Source organism: Phytophthora infestans, genomic scaffold, assembly GCF_000142945.1.
Source record: "Phytophthora infestans T30-4 supercont1.30 genomic scaffold, whole genome shotgun sequence".
NCBI lineage: Eukaryota > Oomycota > Peronosporomycetes > Peronosporales > Peronosporaceae > Phytophthora > Phytophthora infestans.
This window is the reverse complement of record NW_003303729.1, coordinates 1,725,800-1,732,780: the sequence shown is the minus strand read 5'-3', so window position 1 is coordinate 1,732,780 and position 6,981 is coordinate 1,725,800.

Genomic DNA, 6,981 nt, shown 5'->3' with positions numbered 1-6,981 from the left:
TAGATAGATAGATAGATAGATAGATAGATAGATAGATAGATAGATAGATAGATAGATAGATAGATAGATAGATAGATAGATAGATAGATAGATAGATAGATAGATAGATAGATAGATAGATAGATAGATAGATAGATAGATAGATAGATAGATAGATAGATAGATAGATAGATAGATAGATAGATAGATACATAGCTAGATAGATAGATAGATAGATAGATAGATCGATAGATAGATAGATAGATAGATAGATAGATAGATAGATAGATAATAGATGTGCTTATAGCTTTTATATTATTGCTTCCCTCTTTCTAGCAGGGATGCCAAACTCAGACCCCCTCATATCGCTATTATCCCCACCGCATCGAGCTAGTCGCATGCTTTGTACCACCCCTATACGCTAATACGGGCGAAGCGTTTTCTCCTTCTCGTCCAAAAATTTGATGAAGACAAAAAGGTAGGAGCAGCATATATTGTGGGTCGCATCTGCACAACCGTCAAGTAAAAAAAAGCAAGGAGACAAGAAAAAGCAAAGCAAAAGTTCATCGAACCAGCGAACACCACTGCTCTTCCAAGTGCGTTGGATCCATTCGCAGTTTCAGTCTGAGCAGGAGGATACCTCGATAAATTTGGTGCAAAAAGGTCGCGCCAATTATAATCTGCTCATGACAGTCCCGGACACATTGTACTGGCAAACGCTTTGCGAAGCTGGCGATGCTGCACTAGCTATTGGTGAATGTATTGACGAGTCCCAAAAAGCACCAGTTCTCTATAACCCTGAGCAGTTGCTTTCCACAACTTGGGCAGAGAACGAAGCTATCAAGAGCATGCTGTTCGATCCAGCTTTGCATCCATGGGCATACCAGATACTTTATTTCAGCGTGCGAACGGATCAACAGACACCAAGCTTCGAGATGAATTTCGATACATCCTCAAGCATTCAGCATCGGCGAGTTTTCTTGACTACCTACCACTATACGTTTGACAGCAAGTGTTGTACGAGACGAATGCGTTTGCACAGGTAAACCAGTTGTCCATTGGCGAGCCGTTCGTTCTGCAAGAAATTATGACGTATTTGGGCACCCTATTTTGCATGAAGATCACTGTGATGGAGCGTATGCAAAATATTGGGGCCGTCAGGCCGAAGAAGACATGTAATAGGCCCTCCCACGTAACATATGTAGGTAGTTTTATATGTTCTTTGTAGTGGTTCCAACCATTACATAAGTAGGTAGATTTGCATTACAAAAGTAGGTGCAGCAGCACACGAGTAGCGTGTGCTGAATTGCCGTCACCCCATTGGTTGAAATATGGGGAGCCAGACCCATAATCAACCAATAAGGAGTTGACGTGTATTTGAGTGGTCAGGGCAAGCCGCCCTGGACCTAAATAAAAACAGAGTTGGTTTTCCTTCAGACTAAGTACTTGGTTTCAGTATCACTGGACTTGTACGCCTCCTCATCACTACGTGTAAGCAAGTAGCGGACACCCCAGGCCTGTTACACCTGACAGCACTTTGTAGTCCTTCCCATGACCAAGCTCACGATGAGCCAAGGTATGACGTCTGAAACTCCAGGCCGACCCTGGAACATGCTGCTCTCCCTCATCTCACTCGTGTCGAGTGGGAAGCCCTTCACCGCCTCGCGGTGGTGTCTGGTGAGGCTGTAATCGCGTCGCTGCTGAGCTCAGCGACGTCCGACCAACAACGCCAAGCAGCCCAAGCGTTCATGGAACGCGAGCTAGCCGATGCGAATCGGCGAGCAACAACTCCCGTGCGTTCCTCGAAAAATGATGTCGTGAAGCTGGAGACGTCTACCTACTCCGGTGAAAGAGCGAATCGCCTCCCGCTGAACCGGTAGTTTCTCGAGATCGACATCGCGATTGCTTCGAAAATGATCGAAGCGCAAGGGACAAAGGTCAATTTCATATTGTCCCGGCTGTCCGGGAAGGCCAAGGAATGGGGCCTCGGTAAACTTGTCGTTGATCACGACGCATTCCCCACTCTGGAGTCTCTCCAGAAAGATCTCAGGCTCGTTCGAGCCGCCTCAAGACGAGTCCCGCGTGCGTGCCGAGTTCTTCGCCCTTCGTCAAGGTAAAATGACAATGCGCGACTACGTTCAAAAGACTCGCCACCTCGCGTCATGCATCGTGACAAATCCGATTGACACAGCATCGCAGGTTCATGTATTCGTATTCGGCATGCGCGAAGGCATGACACGGTACGGCCTGACCCGAGCGGAACCTTCCTCTCTCGAGGAAGCATTCGCCCTCGCATTACGCGAAGACTACGTTGTGGCGGCGTCTTACGCGCGCGCGATGTCTACGGCAGCTCGTGAGTCAACCTCCGAGCCCACGAAAATCGACGCGATCGACGCGTCGAATAGTCACCGTCAGTCGACTTCTCGTGGGTCCAACGGCCGTCCTAATCGCCCGCTCACTTGCTTCCGCTGCCGGAAGATCGGTCATCGCGCGGCTAAATGCCGCGCGCCAGCGCCGGTACTCGCGCACACCGCCGAAGTCTCACCTGCCGTTCAGTAAAAAAATGGTCAGTACCAGTAGGTGCGGGGCGCCCTATTGGCTGGAATGGAGGTCCGGGTCCCCCGGTGGCTACCCAACCTTCTAGCCCTCCTGTGTTCCACGCACACTTTAATGCCACCACCACGTCGGGCGACTCGAGGCTGATCATCGTCAGTCTTCATGTCGCCGGCGCCCGGCGACCACTTCGCGCACTCCTGGACTCAGGAGCGTCGAATAACTTCTTTCGCGAATCGTGCTTATAATACTTCCAAGAGAGATCGCAGTCCGTAATGGTCGAGGTCAGGTCGTCGTCAAACTTGCTAACGGAAAGCCACGCCGCGTTGCGCGGCGCGAGATCACGTTGCCGTACACATTCGACGGCTTCCGCAGCAACGACGACTTTCTCGTGATTGAGATGAACTACGCGTTCGACTGCATCTTGGGTATCCCGTGGTTGTCACGATATCAACCAGAGATTGACTGGTTGGCTCGGTTGGTTAAACACCGCTCTGGCTTCGATGTGAGTGAGGTGTTCACGCACCTCCTGGTTGCCCAGAAGGACTGGCCCCATGTCACGGTCGTGGACCGGTTGTCCACAATGCAGGTTGAGCAGAGAGCGAGCGATGGCCCTCTCTGTATGTCTTGCACAGCGCTGTTGCGCGAAAACTCCTCGCTGCGAAGCGAGGTTGTTAACACTTTAACGGTAGAGCAGGGGCTCCCGCAATCCGAGCAGGCGGTCGAGCATGGGTTCCCACCACGTAACACGGCGGTCGAGCATGGGTTCCTGTCACGCAACGCGGCGGTCGAGCATGGGTTCCCGTCACGCAACACAACGGTCGAGCATGGTTTTCCGTCACGCAACACGGCGGTCGAGCATGGGTTCCCGTCACGCAACACGGCGGTCATGGGTTCCCGTCACGCAACACGGCGGTCGAGCATGGGTTCCCGCAACACACCAAGTGGGTTGAGAATGGGTTCCCGCAAAACACTCTAGCGGTTGAGCAGAGGTTCCTGCAACGCGATTCGGCGGTCGAGCAGTTGGAGCTCCCGTCATCCACAGCGGTGGTCGAGCAGGGGCTCTCGCCAGTCGATGGCGCGGTCGAGCATCGAGAGCTCCCGTGCACTACCGACGCGGTTGATGGTGCCCCTCCGTGTCTAGAGGAAGTGATCCCTCGTCCAGCGATAGCGAGGCTTCAGTCTCAAGCAGCTTTTCGAGACGCCACAAGAAGAAATTCAAGCGACGCCGTCTTAAGCGACGTGGTCAGCCCACCGCCGATATCGCAGTGACTGAGTCCATACACGTCCTGGAACACGTGGAAGGAGGCGCCGTTCGCTCACACACATTTAAAATTGAGAGCCCACCTCGCGAAGCTTCTTCCATCACACGCCTTCCGGGTCTTTCCTGGAAGCATTTTCTGCGCGATCTGAAGCCAGGAGACATCAAGCAGGTCTGCTTGATCACCGAGTCTGCCTCGGCGGAAGAGATCCACACGGTCGCTACCGACAATCTTCCACTTCGTCCAAAGAACGCTAAGCCGAAGTCGGCGCGCGAAGAGCGCTTCGCTGCCCAGTCGTGGGAGTCACTCCGCGACTCGGGCAATCCAGTATACGACACCGTCCGCGAGCTCGAGGATGTTTTTCCCGACGAGATTCCAGCTGAACTCCCTGCTGACAGAGGCATTCGCCATGAGATTGATATTACGCCGGGTTCCAAGTACTGTGTGACGCGACAGTGGCCCCTCCCACGCGATCAAGTTAAAGCCATTGACGACTTCTTCGAGAGCCGCCGCAAAGCGGGTCACGTGCGCGAGAGTACCTCGCCACACTCGAGTCCGACGTTCTGCGTTAAGAAGGCCACGGGTGGTTGGCGCATTGTTTACGCTTTTAACAAGCTAAACAACGCTACCATCCCAGCACAAACTCCGATTCCTCGGAAGGATATGGTAGTTGACACCATGGGCCGCAGTGGTATTTTCAGCGCCATCGACCTGACCGATGGCTTCTATCAGATCTTGATGCGACTCAGCGACATCCCGCCCACAGCGGTGAGCACTCCCAGCGGGATGCTGTGGGAGTGGCTTGTCATGCCACAGGGCCTGAAAAACGCACCAGCCACGTTCAATCGCATGGTTTCCCACGTTCTGCGCCCACTTCGCGACTTCGCTCCGAGCTACTCCGATGACATCTTCGTTCACAGCCGCGCTGAGGGCGATCTCAGCGCCACAGAAGTTCACTTGAATCACTTACGACAAGTGTTCCTAGTCATGCGCGAAAACAAATTGTACGCGAACTTGAAGAAGTGCATCTTCTGTGCCCCGGAGATTCCGGTGCTTGGCTGTTATGCAAGCAAAAATGGTGTCCGAGCGGATCCTGAGAAGGTCTCGTCCATCTGTGCGTGGCCCACGCCGCAGAATCAGACTGAATTGCGTCAGTGGCTTGGCCTCGCAAATTATTCCCACAAGTACACAAAAAATTACGCCGGTCTGATCCAGCCATTGTCCTTATTGCTGAAGAAAGCCATCACGTGGTCGTGGACTCCCGAACATCAGTCAGCCATTAATGCAGTGAAGAAAAGCTTGGCGGAGGCCCCAATTCTGGCGCTTCCAGATGACGCAAAGCCATTCCACGTTGTTTGCGACGCGAGCGACTTCGCCATCGGCTGTGTACTGATGCAGTTCGACGACGAAGGTCGAGAACGCGTCGTGAGTTACCAATCCAGACAGATGAAGCCCGCCGAGAAGAATTATCCGGTCCACGACAAGGAACTCTTTGCGATGCGCTACGCACTGATCAAATTCAGAGTGTACTTACTTGGTGAGCAGACATTCGCGATCTACACAGATCACGCGTCGCTGCGAACAGCGACGAAGAGCCCTCATCTCTCTCAGCGCATGGCACGATGGCTGTCATTCTTCTCCGAGTACAACTTCGTCGTTCACTACAAGCCAGGCAATAATAACATTCTTGCGGATGCCCTATCTCGGTGCCCCGATTACGATCCACGCCGAAATTTGGGTCGTCCGTCACCTGAAGACGAGTACGACGACGAATTGGACTGCGCCACATGTGTGGCCGCAGGTATGAACCTGATGACGGCGGTATCTCCAATATTTCCCCTGCGGAAATCGATCTCTGCCGCTTATCGAGATGAATCGATATATGCCGGTATCCTGGAACACCTTCGCACACCAAGTGATGCCACGCTAAAGACACTGAGCCGCTCCACGCGCGACCAGATTCACAGATACCAACTTGACGGTGATCTGCTGATGTACAGTATCGATCAATTCGATGCTCCTCGCGTCGTTGTCCCCAACGACCCCGATCTACGCGCAAGAATTATACACGAATTCCATGACGCTCCAGTGGGTGGCCACTTAAGCCATGAGAAGACTTTCGCGGCGGTATCCCGCGAGTTCTACTGGCCTTACATATACAAGTGGGTGCGCAAGTGGGTCCGCTCCTGCGAAACTTGTCAACGCGTTACACCGTCACCATCATCGCAAGCTCCGCTGCGTTCTCTCCCTCGGGCGACAGAGTCAACATATTCGGTCTCCCACCCGATACTGACGGTCGTACTGGTGCTCTGACCTTCGTGGAGAGCTTTAGCAAGATGTGCCATCTCGTTCCGGTTCCGGACTCAATCACCGCGGCCGATACCGCGGTGCACTTATTTGACGCTGTCTTCTGACATCACGGCCTTCCTGAATGAATCGTCTCTGACCGCGATCCCCGATTCACATCGGCGTTCTGGACGAAACTCTTCGACCTCCTGGGCATCAAACTCCGAATGTCGACGGCGGCGCACCCGGAGACTGACGGGCAAACGGAACGCGTCAACCGCGTGCTAGAAGATGTTCTGCGCAGTTATGCCCCATCCTTCGAGAACTGGAGTTCCTTCCTGCCTCTTGCGGAGTTTGCACTCAACAATGCCGAACACGCGTCGACGGGATTGACTCCGTTTTTCGTCAATAACGCGCGTCATCCACGTGTCCCCGCACAACTTGCTGTGGGCCAACCCACGGCGACTGATGGCTTCACTCTGGAGGGGGAGGAATGTGATAAGCCTGCCCAACCGGTTCCGATACTAGTTCAACCACCGGTTTCCGGTGAGACAACGGTTCAGCCGTCTACGAGTCCAGCTGCTCCTGCAGTAGACATCAACGCGGTGACGCGTTTACAGTCGAAGAAGATCCTCGCACCCGCACAATCCACGTCGTCGCCGTTAGATGACTGGACACACCGAACGCTGATCGCTCCAGCGCAGCCACACTCGACTGTGGCTAACTACGCGCCGAAACGTCCAGCGCAACCCGCTGACAAGGCAGCGGTATCCGACTTTGTCCTTCATCGCCAATCGGTTACCCAATTCGTCCGTGACGCGCTACAACTCGCGGTTGACAGGCAGAAATATAACGCTGACAAACGTGGCCACAAGAACACAACTTCATTCAAGATTGGTGA